This window comes from Cheilinus undulatus, linkage group 21 (genome assembly GCF_018320785.1).
Source record: "Cheilinus undulatus linkage group 21, ASM1832078v1, whole genome shotgun sequence".
NCBI classification, from domain to species: domain Eukaryota; kingdom Metazoa; phylum Chordata; class Actinopteri; order Labriformes; family Labridae; genus Cheilinus; species Cheilinus undulatus.
Window position 1 is genome coordinate 22,873,948 of NC_054885.1, and position 16,104 is coordinate 22,890,051.

Sequence of the window (16,104 nt, forward strand, 5' to 3'; positions counted from 1 at the left end):
TTCACCCGTACTGTACAGGCAGGCGGGGGGAGGACCGAGCAGCAGCACAGAAAGCAAATAAACGCTGTAGAGTTCCCCCGCAGACCGTGGCCATGGCTTGGCAGTCCCTGGCAGGCACGGCGTTTCCGTCTCCTCACACCTGATAGCGGACTGAGAGGGGAGCTAGCACCGGGGAGAGAGCGACGCCGTTTCAGACGGTTAACCAGCAGGACTCGCTTTTTATTTCAACGTGTCTGTTCTGCTTTTTCTTCACGTGTTAATCCGGCTGTTCCTTGTTCACGGGGCTCTATGTTGACGGCACAGGAGGCAGGTTCCTTCCACAAGTCGGGCATTGGTGAGTGTGTCATTTTATAGCGAAATGTGGTGGTTCCTTTATGAGGCGGCGGTACAAAGCAAGTGCTGTCCTCACGTCAACCCGGGCGCTGCGCTGGCCCGCTTACTGTACTGTACCCATAGGTTAATGCAAAGACACGCAGTGTACTGTATGTACCTCTGCCTGCCATCCGAGAAAGTGATCCGCATGACTGCCATGTGCTTCTTGTGCTGTCGTTGGGCTCAGGGACCTGGGTCAGGTAGGGCTGAGTTCACGGTTACAGCTGGAGCTATATGATCATCGCAATAAGAAACCTGTTAACCTACACCTTGCCCTACATGGCTGCACAGTCTGGACAGTCCGTGAGAGATGACACCTAAGAAGGTACAGAGATAGGGCTTTGTGCCAAGATGTAGGTACCATATGTACAGTAGCCTATATATTTCTATACGTAGCCATGCCAATGTCTGATTTACTGCGCACCCACTGTCCACATTCCTATGCTGTGACATACCCAAGTCGGTTGTGTGGAAAAGTGTGCCAAAGTGTGCTTAAAGTGCTCCTGGAGACTTGACATAAATAATGTATGTGTTACAGGACAGCATGAAATATGAAATGTTGTTCTCAGCCTATGGCTGCTGCAGGCTGAGGCGTGGTTTACATGTATGATATTGTGTATTGAGTTTCACATATTACTGGTTATCTTTGTTTTGTGCTTATGTAGGCTCTATCTGTATGTGGTTGGCTGGTATGGTTCATATCAGGGATGTGCTGTAACCAATTGTACATTTAAATCAAGGGATGAGGGCAGCTTCGTCTGGTTATTTTTGGACCAATCAGAAATGATTTGATGATTAATGTCAGGCTCTAAGTTGCAGTTTAGGATCCTACCAGAGCAGGTGACCTGCATGAACCTGGATCTAAGTGCAGGTGCAGGATTAGACTGAGAATAATTGACAAACCTTTCGTATTATATGTATACCCTACAGGTCTAGGTTCTAATGCCTTGTATTGTGCATAATGCTGGTACCATCTGTTAATTTATCTTATGTCCAAAATCTTCAAGGAGCAAAAGAAATCCAATGTGCTGGCAGTATTTTCGAATTCAGACTGGGAAATAAGAATGAAAACCATTGCTAGGTGTAAAACAATGAATGAATGGTGAAGTTAAAGAGATATTTCCCTTGAGTCCCCACGACGGGCTTCGATAAAATTGCGCAGGAAGCACTCTCACTTGTGTTGTTTACAAGAGTTCCCCCAGTAACCCAGTTATGAGTTGGGACGCTGGCAGTTTTTATTAGTTTTCAGCTGCCTCTCAAAGCTTTATTAGTATATATGAGGTTTTCTATTGCCCTTGTTTTCTTTAAACAAAGGGAATCTCTCAGAGCTGCAAGTAACACACTGTTCTCAATAAGTCCTTTAAAGTGAGAGACTACAGTGTACTTGACAGGTGTATGCCAAGGATTTCACTAAAATCATAACAAGGGTTAAGCTATACTTCTTCAACATGCACACCTCCTCCTAAAGAATCACTCTCTACATGTATGTACATATACAAACATACAAAGCCATAATCTCTGCCTGCAGCCAGACGTGACCTCTTTTGACGTCCATTCCTAACACCACCCTCCCCCTCCCCTTCCATTCCCATAGCTCATTGCTGCGAGGTAGCGTCCTGGTTTTCTGAGGTTGAGGCTTAATGTATAGCGAGCGGGAGGGAGGGGAAGGGTGGGTGGGGGGCCGTGAGAGGAAGGGGGAGGGGGAGAGGCAGGAAAGGAAAAACCTGTCTCTCTCCTTCCCTCGCCTGCTCCAGTCTGAGGAAAACCAGTTACATAACAGGGAGGCAGCCTCTGCCCCAGTCCCCGAGGTCCCACCGCCTGCTTACATCACAAACGTATAGACAAAGGGGGAGGGGCTTGTAGTCAGCTATTCAGTCAGCTGGTAAAGATTTATATCTGAGTGTCTATGTGTGAACATGTCATTTCATGCTATTTACTTGAACTCTTAGAAACATTAAGGATCGACTCATAATTATATAATTTTGTTGCTTACAAAAAATTATTACATCTGAAGTATTTGCACACGCCAATATGGAGCTCTGAAGAAAATCACTGAATAATATTGCAGTACATAAGAATGACTTACTTTAGAGTCAGTTTCTATAACATGTTGAAATATGTTTTATATCAAAATGCTAAAACTAGTAAATCTGACCACATTTTTGTGTCACTTGTCATAGTATCATGATATAATAATAAATGTATTAATATCAAAAGATAACAAATAATTCTGTTTAGTCATAAGTCAAGTAATAATCTTGTTTCTTCACCAAACCAGCTTCCCTTATACCAAACATTTGTATGCCTGATGGTACAATTTTGCATTTTGCTGATGTTTAAGGCCAGTATAAAATGTATACTGACGATATGCACAGCTACTATATAGCCATAAATATCATTATCAATTTTGATACCTGCCAGTACTGATATCATGCCAGTAATATAAAGCATCCCTTGTCAGAATATAGAAATACTCTCATTAATACCTTAGATGGCTGCTACACCTCAGGAGAACATACTTGTGACACACATGGCAAGAAACTCCAGATTAAACCAACACCAAGCTCTCAATCATTTGGGCTTGCTGCAAAATGTGCTGCATCTTAACATGCATTAACTCAAACAGAAGCGCACACACACACACACACACACACACACACACAGTCTCATGCAACAGACAGATGAATTGCCCTGATGTTTTTGAAGTTTTTTTAGGATACTGTCTGTCATGGATTTCAGTTCCTGTGCATAAAGTGGTTTTCAGTAAAAGGGCTAACTCCCACTACAAGGCGATTCATATCATATCCAAGCACACTTGAGCCCCATAGTCCAATTTGTTTGACCCATGTGAGTGCGCCGTACCATGCTCAGTACTCTTCTTTGGTTCTGGCACAGATGGAAGAAGTGGGCTTTGGTGTGGTTCTGTTGCACGTGCTCAAGCATGGCTATGCTGCATTAATGTAACATGTACTTGACATATCCCATGCCTTGACAAACATTTGAAACAATGACAAACTGTTAGAGGGTTGTTTATGACAAAAGCATCAAAACAAATAAGCCCATGCAGTGTTTCACCTAAGTTTACAGCTTTTTTTTTTTAGGGGGGGGGGGGCACTGACAAACACTTAAATGAATCATGGTGTTCATGTGATTTCAACCATGTTTCCCATCAGTTTGTCAGTTTGATATACAGGCTTGTGGCGAGGATTTAATAAATTGTATGCAACTGCTACAATCCCGTGCTGAAATCCGGGGCACCGGTTCATTCACAACTTTAGAGGATAAATTAGTTGCATTGGTGAACTCTCTCTTATGATACTGAGTCAAAGCATCCCAGCAAACATTAGACCCCAGCTCTGACACAGGAAGGAGAGGGCAGGGCTCTCTGGTCAGTGAGTGTGTTGGTTTGCTCAGCTCTGGTCATGGAGTCAGAGGGAATGTGCAGAAACCCAGGACTCTAAAATTAAATACATTCATGTAAACAAGATGAATAACATAAGGCTATTTAGTTTGTTTAGGGACCAGGTGTAGACCTGCTCTATAGGAAAGGTATCCTTAAATGACTTCTGTTGTGATCTGGCACTATATAGAAAATACAATTAAATAAAATTGACTTGATGTTCAAGTGGGGCGGGGTGCCCCCCCTGATAGAATGGTAGGGGAAACACTGCCATGTGAAGAACTCGTTTTGTAAACTGTGTCATGTGTTGTATTACAGCATGGTGAGGTATCCGTGCATGATGTGGTTGAGCGTGGAGCAGTGTGAGTGCTGGTCAGTGGAGAACTGGGGAGAGGGGTCACGGGGGCTTCACCATCTAGGGCTGATGCCAATACCAATGTTGATTGTGTTTTTTTTTTTCATTACTTCTTTTGATGTAACACCCTCACAATGACAACATCTGTTTGACCATAAAAACAGATCAGGGTTTGTCCAACAGGTCACACCAGCAGTTAGGTGTGCTGAATGACGGTGTTAAACAGTTAACAGCTAATATCTGTTCATGCTCACATCATTTGCCCATTGTCAGAAAGGCAGATATTGGCTGATACCAATGTTAAACCAATACATTTGTCCATCCCTAGTTCGGGGCAACTGTCCTGGGTTTTAATGCAGTCTTAACCTCCTTTAAGACTGAGTCAATTTAACAGCCAAGTCAGCATTCAAAGTAAATCCTAGAAATGCTGTTTAGATGAAAGCTGATAAATAATTTATGTTTAATGTAGCTTTATCTCAAGGTAATCTCAGAGTGCATGTTAAACACACACATGTCCATGGACAAACAGCTGGAGGAAGTTGGCCTTCATGGCTAAATCAACAAGGTAGTTTTGAACTTATCTTAAATAGTGAACCAGTAAGAGTTTGAGCCTTAAATGTGATAATGCTCAGTGAAGTTTGATTGTTGTAAATGGCAACCCTTAAATGAAGTGAAGAATTACATTGTGCATTAGCCATGCACCTTATTTCATTTTTCTCATCTTGATAAGAAGTAAATCAGTGCTTATGAATTCTTTCTTACTTGTGAGTAAAACTGGCAGTTTGGACTTAAGTGTGCATTAGTGTTTGCGTTTTAATTCTTGAAATTGCAAAAAATGTTGATGAAGTAAAGCAGCATGTGAAAAGCATTTTTGTAGAGCTCTTGCTGTATTTATGAGTCCCAAATACAGGGAGAAGGGATGAAATACGTAGTGTTGGTTTGTTTTTATGGTTTTTATATTTGATGACTCTAGCAGACTCAGTAAGATGGATGAAGTTTTAGAGGCTGTTTCCCGATCATGTTCACTTCAGAGTAACTCATGTCATACTCCAGTCGATAAAACCTTTAAAATTCACTGTCTGAGCCTTCATTTTTGCTGACGGCACCCTTTTGTACCTTAATACATTTCCTTCTATACATCACTCCTTTGTGAGCTCTATAATATGTTTATTTCTTTCTTTTACCATGCTCTGTACCAGAGGACTATATGAACTCCTGACACAAGCTGCTCTAAAAAAAAGAGTTCTGTTTCAATCTGCATCATAAGTGTTGGTAAACAGCCCACTGAACAGTAAACATGGTGAGGAAAAATGATGATGATCTGTCCTAAACTCAGTAAATCTGCTTTAGTGTATTCATGATGTGGACATTAGGCCTGTTTAAAAGAATGCTTCTTTCCACTTCCAGCTTAAGAAGAAAAGCAGTCCAGACATCACATGGGCATTCAGATGCAAGACACAAGTTAACAGTTTTAAATGTTCTCACTCTGTAGATTACATTTATACTATTGAATTAGTTAATATGCTTCAGCTTAATGGGGTGACGTGGAGGTGTAGTGTGTAGAGGCTGTTATCTTATAGAACCTCTGTTGGATGGACCCTTTAGAGGTTTCCTTTCACCGTCTGAAGAAACGGGTTAGTTGATTGAGTCCAAAGAAGTAAATTTGACTCTACTTTTCTGTCATCTATAGTTTTTTTATTTTTAACTGTAGACATTTTAACATACACAACCCTGAAATACTACATTTCAGCCTGGTAATTCACACATAGACCTCTGGGAGATCTTCCCAAGAGGGGGCAATGAGAATACGGTATATGGTGCAACAGAGTCAGATGCTTTGTTCAGTTTTTTGCTGTTCTTAGTTATATGTTCAGGGTTTCTCCCAGAAATCTTTCTAAGCCTGGTGGTAGGTCTGCTAGGGAAGCCCGCCGGTGGGCCACCATGATTTTGTAAAACAAACTGTTAAAAGTTGACAGAAATACGAAATTATGACTATTATGCTTTATTGTAAGACATTTATGAACAAGACTTACACACCAACTATAGTCTTACAAAAAAGCACACTGAAATACTGTTTTAACAAACCCAATTGAAATAAATATTGTCTTTAAAGTAAAATAAATTAACATAAATATAAATGCAAACATGGCCAAGTCCCGGGCAATGTTTCCTTTAATTTCCAAAACTCCTGAGCAGACATTCAAATACACTGGGCAACTACTTCATCAACTGTGGGCGGTAGGGCTGCAGCAATCGATTCTTTTAGTAGTCGAGTACTCTATCGATTCTTCTGACGATTAATTGAGTACTCTATTAAGAAAGATTGCATTTTTTTAATCACTTTAGCTTTTTCGAGAGAATTAGTACTAGACAAATGAGAAAAGAAGTTTGGTCCCTTAAATGAACTACCTCTGTATTAAAGATTAATATTAACAGGTTCTCTAAAGAAAATATATTTTACAAAGTGCAATGAATTTCTGATGACAGTTTACATTTCTTAAAGTTACAAGGAAAGGAAGTTAATTACATAAGATCCTGCTATATTTGGGGTTTAAGGGATCCTTTACCAGGAAATTTTTGGTGCCAACACTTTATTTCTTTGATTGTAGTTCATCTTTATTTTCCAGTTTGTCATTTAAGTAAAGGGACACTTAATCATTTTAACATCCTCTACTTTATGCATGAATGTAATATTTCACATTCTAGCAAGAATAAAGCTCTATCATTCACACAGCAGTTGGATGATGGCCAAAAGGTGAACCTTTAGATTAAAAGACTATGGTCTATTTTTCAAAAGGGTGTTCACGTTTAATTTTTGTACATTTTTGTTTGTGAGTTCATCCACCATAAAATAAAATATGACCTTTTAAGACCATCCACTGACATGGAGAACACATGTTAAGGGATAAAGCTGCTTCTCTGATCTGTTGAATCCTGACTGTATGATGATGAACTTTAACCTATTTAGTCTCTCCCTCAGTCACCGTCTGTGGTAACAGTGTGTTTCTATTTTATTGGTGTGAATTCATTATCAATATAAGTCTTATCAAATTGTTCAGGATGCTGAAACTTTTTGAAAAATTTGTGGAATCAAGACGTCAGTGCACTGAATTTGAGATCATTTACAATTCAATGCACAGCATGCACACACAGAGACAGAGAGGGAGGGAGAGAGAGGGAGAGAGAGGGAGGGAGGGGGGAGAGAAAGAAAAAGGGGGCACCAAAGCAGGACTTGAATCGTGACGCCTGAAGGTTTTCTGTGAAACCGTTGGGTCAATCAGAGAAGTTTATGAAATTCCCTGAAGTCTGCAGACACAAACTGAGTGCTGCGAGTCATGCAGGCAGCGCGTAAACCCAGAGATCTGCGTAGGTTCACCGGAGCAGACGTAGTGCCGTAAGCCGCGGCCAGTGGATGCGTAAAAACGCAGGACGAGTAGCCTACCTGTAAACATCACTGCATCAACTTCTCTTCCCTCGTGATTTTCACGCCTCATATCGTGCATGCGAAGTTATTCTAACAGTGAAAACAAAGGCATTGTGCCACATTAATAGCCTTCCGTGCGAAACACAGCACGCTGTGCACACACAGCGCGATACAGCGTGGGCGTATATGGATATATGACTGATTTAAGCGAATCCTTGAGGCAGATAATTTGCCTTGAGGAATTTTTTAATCGAATTACCCGGATACCCGAGGAATCGTTTAAGCCCTAAACAGATCATTTACTAGGAGGCTGAGAGGAGAAATTCTGAGTGAATAGTAGATGGACTTGAGCTTGTATAACCCTTTCCTTGTCATCTGGCTACTCAAAGTATTTTTTTTTACACCTCACAAGGCCACACTTATCCATTCACACCAGTTCACTCACTTTTCACACAATGGTTGTAGAAACTGCTTATGTAGAGTGGCCATCAGTGTGAACTATTAGCATTCATATGCGAATAAACATTCACATGACACTGAGTAAGAGCAACTTGGTGTTAAGTAAGGCTGCTTGATTGGGACAGAAATCATAATCACTGTCATTTTCATTAATATTGTGATCATGATTATAAAACATAAACTCATTGATTTTATAATACATGCATTACATGCATTTTTCAAACTAAAACACTCAAGACTTTGTAGTTAGTTTACTTCAAAAATACACCATGTTTGAAATTATCAGCAGAAGTCGCTCTGCGTGGTAGGCACGCGCAATGGACCGGATTTTATGGTAACCAATTTTTAGTGCTGCTGTTGCCCATGATATTCATGACTTTCCAATTTACATCATAGCACAGCACAGAAACAGATGCTTTTGCTTTTAAGCCATTAGATAACTTGTCTTGTAGAGCACACTCTTAATTCATCGTTAATGGTATTTTGACCATAGGTGGAAAAAGAAAGTAAAAGTACAGTTACTCTGGTTAAAATTTACTTAAGTAAACGTAAAAGTACTGGTCTATAAATCTGGTCAAGTAAAAGTGAAAGTACTAGCCTAGATTTAAAGTGTTCTTTAAGTACTGAGGAGCCACTGAGGAGTCATTCAATAAGAAATGATCTTTCCTTGTTGGCAAGAACAACAATCAACTTAAAAAAGGGGGGAGGGGGTTACAGATCCGACAGTATTTCCCATCTTGCCAGGTGGCCGTCGCGTTTGTAAGTGTTTGCTTAGCACTATTAAACAATCATCGTAGAAGAGGAAAAAGCTGGCTAAAAAAACGCAAGAAAGAAAAGTTTGCTCCTGTAGATAGAGCTGCAGAGCAGCAAGACTTGCCGTGCTTTCTCCCTCTCCTTATCTCCACACTGTTTTCAAAAAGCCTCTGGATGTGAAAGCAGAGAGCATCAAAGATATTACCGTTGCTATTACATTTAAAAGGCTATAGCAGGATAGAGACACAAGAAAACGCAGCATCTTCTCCATCTTTGGGTGTGTAATGGCGGTTGGCAAAGAGAGATAGAGAAAAACAGCAGCTGCACTAAGGAATTGACTATAACCCCAAATTACATAGAAATTTAAAGACAAACCTTTATAGATGCACACAAATGAGCCTATATACAATTTTAAGCAACAATACAGTTTGACCTGTACAAGACCAAAATCTGTGGGAAACCTTACAGCTACTTAGCACTGTTTACAACAGAAGACATATGAGTTCAATATGGCCCAAACAAATGTGTAACTAGTTTGTTACTGTTTTTAGTACATACAGGTCTGTGGGTATTGATAGCATGGCTGCAAAATGTGTAAAGGGTGCAAGAATGCTCTGAATACTCTGGATGATATCAGGCCCCCTTCAGAGAAATGAAAAGTAATTTCTACATCAGGCTTCAAAATAAAGATACTGTAAATAACAATGAAACAAGTTCATTTTTATCCTTGTTTATTTTTATTGTTTCAAACGAGGATAAACTTTAAGCTTCACTAACATGATAAATTAGGGAAATCTAGAGTTATTTCTGGGACTTTATGTCCCTTTTTTATCAAACTTGTAACAAACTGTGACCCATGTAAATTTATCCTTTTTTTCATGATTATTTTTAATACACATGCTGCCTTTCCATAAAACTTCAGACATGGAACAGATCCAGGTCAAACACCCAGAAGTATGGGTAAAATTACAGTTAATCTGGTTAAAAATTGGGCTGCACAGTGGCAAAGGGGTTAGTGCTGTTGCCAGGGCATTTCTGTGCAGAGTTTGCATGCGTGGGTTCTCTCCGGGTACTCCGGCTTCCTCCCACTCTAAATTGACCGTAGGTGGGAATGTGAGCGTGCCTGGTTGTCTGTCTCTATATGCGATTGACTGGCGACCAGTCCAGGTCCGCCTCTTGCCCAATGACAGGGATAGGCTCCAGCCCCCTCACAACCCCCAATGGGATAAGCGGTATAGAAGATGGATGGATGGTTAAAACTTACTTAAGCAGAAGTAACAGCACTGGTTTCAAAATGTACTTAAAACCTTCCCAATTACAGCAATTTGAATAAATGTAATTAGTTTCTTTCTACCCCTAATTACTAAGAACATGTTGCTGTTGGTGATGTTTCTTACAAGATTGGTTCCTAGAGGGTTTTGAGAGGAAAAGATAATAAAAAATGACACATCTTTGCTCACAGCTGTATTTTATCTCTGGGGTACAGAAACTTTAAGGTGTGTTTTAAAGTTCTATTTTAAACAAATGTATTAAGTAATCAATCTAATCTGCCATAAGAAGAAGCTCCTTGAACCTAATCACTGATTATATGACTGCTCTCTCTGGAATTCAGACTTAACAGTCCATAAATCTAAAATATAATTCACAGATGAAGTGCAGTGATTCTCTGTCCAGCCCCATGTATGAGCAGGTAAATGAGATGGAAAATGAGGCAGAGATAGATGAGAAAGTGATGAGCAGTGCTGAGTATAAACTGAAGGATGGCTGATTGAAGTTACCACCATGTGAAAATGCATACTTTCCATAATGTCTGACAGAATATAGCATAAACAGGCTGTACAGTGAGCTGACACACAAATACACAAGCAGAATGATAGAAAAGCCTCAGGGCTCCTCTGTGGCACCAGTTTCTCTGGAATGTTCTGTTCTTTTCTGCAGAAGCAGGAACATCTTTATTTAATGCAGCCTCTATTCAATTAGTGTTAAACGCCAGATGTAGACATGCATCCCCCACACAGAAAATTAAACATCTATCAGTGTGCCAAGGACAACCCTCCCTCCATCAGACAGGAAATAAAGGTCTTGAATTGGGGTTGAGAATCCCAAGGAGCCATTTTGACCTGGGACAATTACTTATAGTTTAATCAAGCTTGAGTTTGCATGTTGTTCTGCTCTGTTTCTGTTCAATTTAAAGGATTTTTTTTGCATCATGAGTTATGATAAAGCAGAGCACAATAATATATTCCAGTAATAGGAATCATGTATGTTTTGATTGGTTGGATGTGTTTTTGGACTTATTTCCTGTAGTGGTGTCACATTAGGCTTTATGGCTCAATAATATCAGTACAAAGAATCAACAAACGGTTACAGCTAGACAGTTTCTCCCTGAGGCAGGACCGAGAGTGTTTGTTGTCCACCAGAGGCTCTACTTGATGAGCTTTTGGCCTCCAAGCTCTGTCCTGAGGCTGAGTTGTTTGTAAAGCTTTAAATGCACAGTAAACAGATGGAATCTGTGTGTGACTGACAGTTGTTTTGATCCAGAAAATGGAGATTCAAATGTTTGCAGGCTGTGTCAGGTTCAACTGACATATCAGTCAAAGCCATGCATTACTACATTCAGTACTGGAATTTTAACCTGCACAAAGAATAAAAGGCTGTCAATGCCGATAACTTTAGCCATACACAGCAGACCAAATTATATTGTAATTATTCCCTCTCTAATTTCTAATTTTCATACTTACAGTCATGGACAAAGGAATTGGCACCCCTGGAATTTTTCCTGAAAATAAACCATCTGACTTGACTGCAGGTAACTTCATGGGTGTCAGTGTTTGTGCAGGGCTGTGAGGCTGTCATCAGTCCACAGGCTGGGATAAAGAGAAACTTTAAGGGACCAGGTGACATCACTGTATCTCTCCTTTGCTCTCCATCTGTCTTTAACAGACGAGGACAGAGGCTGTGATGGAGGACAGAGTAAAGAGAGGCACAGCAGGCAGAGCAAGGCATCTTTTCTGCATCTATCAAACAAAACCCTGAATCTTCCTTCAGGTCTGCAGAAATTGTATGTGTTCTACTGGTTCTACTGGTTTGGAACATGACAATATGGAAATAATATCTTTTCTTTTCATGTAACTACTCTGTTTTACTACTAGGCCACCCTTCATTTTCATTTGATTGCCCAATGTTGTACGCTGTCTCTGTCTCTCTCCACTTATGGCTCTTTGGGTTATGCATGCATGTTTTCCTCAAAACTGACACTTTTGATACACTGTAAAAAATGTCCGTAGAAAATACGGCAAAAGACTGTCAAATAGCAACAGTAAAAGACCGTAAAACAAATAAACATATATTACTGTATAAAATACACAGAATTGCTGTAAATCAAGCAACGGTATGAAACATAAATTTTTACAAATAAAGTACGTAATAATTACAAAATTGTACCGTTTAAACGAAAGAAGATTGTGAAAATAAAGGAAAAATACTGTAATCTTCAAGACGGGCAATTACTCTAAAAATTACAGTAGTATTTTGTTAAAATTACAGACTTTTCTCTCATGTACATTTAAATTCACAGTAAAAATCTGTGAAAAAAATTGCAATCACATACCGTAATTTTAGCAGGGACAAGAGGTTAAAAATACTGCATGATCAGGAAAGTTCTGTAGAAAATACAGTAAAAACCTGTCAACCTGCAAAACCTGTGAACAAGCACCAATTAGTTGTTATGTTCACATTTGTTTCTCAGTGCTACACCACATGATGCTGCCTTGTGAAATAAACGGACAGTTACAGTTAATATGAAAACCTTATTGAAACAAGAATGGTACCAAAAATCATTTTGTTTGTTCTTAATTTGATGGATGAAAGTGGTCAATTATTTTAGTTTAACTGATTTATTGGAAAAGAATGATGTTAACTGCTCTCACAAAGAATGCCATTGCATTTGTAAAGCCATTCCACTTCCTTTAATGCATCTAACACAAAATACATTGATGTACTTTAATGTTTCAGTCAATCTTTCAGAACTGAAATTGGATGACACATATTACCGACAGGAAATATAACAAGGTAATTGGAAAGAACTATTTTATATATACATAAAGAGAGAGAGAGAGAGAGAGAGATACATACTGTATATATAATATGTATATAATACAGTTGAATATATAGTATATACATTATATAAATACAATAGTTATTTTTACTGGTTAAATAACTTAAACATGAATGCAAATAGAATGACAAGAAACCCTCCATAATCAGTTTTAAAAATGAATGGGAACTGTACATATAGTCTATCAAATTGATTTCTAAGGGAAAAAAATTTCTTAAAAAAAAAACAATATGAAACCATGGTTTAGTTTCTGAAATTTTAATTTACTTCTCATACCTTATGTAATTTAATCTAAACTTCTCTTTACCTGTATGTGGGGTTATTTATGTCTAGTAAATACGTTTTGTTTCATGTGCCAATGCTGTATTAACTATTGGAATCTGTTCAATAAAGTTGTATCAATATAAAAAATAAATATATAAAAATAATTTTGAAAAACTGTTTCCCGTCGCCATTCAACCCTGTCTACACAGGAACGTTTTCTATTCTGTCTGTACTAGAACAGCGATTTGGGTGTTTAAAAATGGAAAAATTTGGAAACGAGCTACAGAGTGAACACTTTACAGTCACCTCCCTCCATGTGCAGTGCTGCTTTCTCGAAATGCGTTTGCGCACTGTGGTTGCAGTCAATTGCCATGCGCGAATACGGTTTCGCGCAGGCGCGGGGAAAGAAGGACCTATACGCATGCGTGTGTGGTTCGTTGGAAAATCAAACCGCAAACGGCTGCCTGGTAAACTACAGCGTTTTCGTGTCTTCTGTGGTCTCGTGTGCGCGGAAATATTTCATAAAGTTGCTGTCTGCTCGTAGAACGAGCTGCAAACGAAGATGGAATACAAAGCAGGACATTGGCGTGTATTAATTCGACGTCACCCGGAGCATCAGCCTACGAGTTATTGGTAAGGTATGTAGAGCTTCTTTTGTCGTAGTGTCAAATATTTCTTGAGTTCTTTTCATTCAGTAACACCACGTGTTTATAGGTAGAAGTTAAATGGGTCAGGAGGCATTTTGTTTCAATTCTAGACCAGCCAACATTGCTGTTTGATTTGTATTGTTTGCTGTCATTTTAGCGTGGAGAACGTTTAACACTTGCTGTGTTGGGGACCATAAGTGAACCCCAAGCTCAGAGCTAACTCCGCCCACTTCAGACTTTTGAAAAATGCGCAAAAAATGGGCGGTTGGATACTGGGAACACTGGGAAGAGGGAAAGAAACAGGACGGAGTTTTCCAGATGAGGTGGGAGTGACCGTGAGGACCGTGATGTCCCCTAGCCAAAAAGTGAGAGTCCCGCCGCAGCACTGATGCTTCAGAGCGACCTAAGGTGAAGGATTTTTCCCCTTCAGTCATATTCATATCTGTGTTCAGAGTCACATTCATATCTGTGTTCAGAGTCATATTCATATCTGTGTTCAGAGTCATATTCATATCTGTGTTCAGAGTCATATTCATATCTGTGTTCAGAGTCATATTCATATCTGTGTTCAGAGTCATATTCATATCTGTGTTCAGAGTCATATTCATATCTGTGTTCAGAGTCATATTCATATCTGTGTTCAGAGTCATATTCATATCTGTGTTCAGAGTCACATTCATATCTGTGTTCAGAGTCATATTCATATCTGTGTTCAGAGTCATATTCATATCTGTGTTCAGAGTCACATTCATATCTGTGTTCAGAGTCATATTCATATCTGTGTTCAGAGTCCCCTGAAGTAGGCTTTCCAGCTTATTCCTACCCCTCCATGAATATGGGCGCAACTTCCGCTCCGTTCTATCTAAATGGGACTTTGCATAGAAACGAGATGCTAAACGTGACTATTAAAGCAATTTTAATACCAAACTACATAAAGTTAGACTGCTTCACCTCAGACGGGATAATATTATTATTTCTCTAGCCTCTACTGGAGAGTTCAAATTGATGACATTACTTTAGATAACCTACAAGGGCATATTTAGCTAACTTTAGTAGCTTTATATCGGTATAAAAAGATACATTTCTAGTTTGTGGAGTTGCTGAAATTCTCATTTTACAAACTAATCCCTCTTAAATATGGGAATTATATTTATAAAATTATCCATGACTCAAGTTGCCAGCTCTTCAGTTTGGTAAATGTCAAGTTTTGTATTAAGAATTAATAATAAATTAATACTAAAAGAATCACATCCCCGATGCATTTAGACAGTGGACAGCATGTTGTGAGAGACATATTTAACTTTGTCATAATATTAGTACCATGAACATAGCAGCAGGTACTGAGCATTACAGAAAATATGATTAAAACATTTCAGCTCATTGATTTAACAAAAATGAAGCAGTATTTATTACAGCAAATATTTATTTATTTATTTCAGAACAACCACTGTTGACACTAAATCACTTCAGTAAGCCTTTGGAAAAATCATGTTTTTGCTATTATTGTTACTGTACTGGAAGTTCCACTTCCATTCATAGCTACAGTAGACCCCCAGGAATAATGTGGTATCCACCTTATTTACTTATCTACAGCTTATAATACAAACAATGTGAACATGTGATAACAAAAATATAAATATTTACAAATTCCAGAAGAATTCCTATTGAAACAACTGTTGTTCTTTGTTAGCGTCTATAATTAGTTGCTGTACTAGAATACATGTATTTAATGTAGCCTACTTCCGTTTTGGCACCGGAATTTTCGCCCATATTCACATTTACAGTAGCGGCCCCAGGAATAAGGGGGATAGTGTGGACTGTGGTGGTCCTGGGCACTACCTGTTGGCTCCAGCACCTCCTAAATGCACAATGGGGATATGTGCACGTCAGTGTCATGGCACTAAAGATTTAATAGCTCACTTGATTTTTGCAGGATGCCACAAAGCTCAAGATTCAGAGAGGACAGTTGGAGGGCTGCTCAGAGGACATAAAGGGCTTCTCTCCTGTTTCGACAAAAAAGAAGACAACCTCTTTTGCCTTGTTGAAACATTCTTGCCAGATGGGGTACCAGTGGAAAGCCTGCCCCATGTATTGTTTTTTGTAGTAAGTGGATCTCAGAAACACTTTAAAGACTCATTTGGATGGTAATGGATGATTTGCTTGTAATTCTTTTCTACTTTTATCATCCTCCCAGGAGCCTCTTGCTAGGCTTCAAGGCAGCTCATGCTATGCATTGACCAGCATTGGGATCCACTCAGGAGTTCCTACAGAGGTAATAATTTTTCCTCTTTAGAGGTAGTTATATGGTATAGT

At 39.2% G+C, this 16,104-nt stretch overlaps 1 protein-coding gene across 2 annotated transcripts in view; it reads left to right on the top strand.

Moving 5' to 3' along the window:
* Positions 1-16,104, top strand: part of LOC121529427 (thyroid hormone receptor alpha) — a 148,317-nt gene continuing 132,213 nt past the window's right edge. For both annotated transcript variants that reach the window (XM_041817265.1, XM_041817266.1), the window contains exon 1: positions 1-334. The gene's annotated coding sequence lies outside the window, so the exon portion shown is untranslated. The remainder of the gene's footprint in view (positions 335-16,104) is intronic.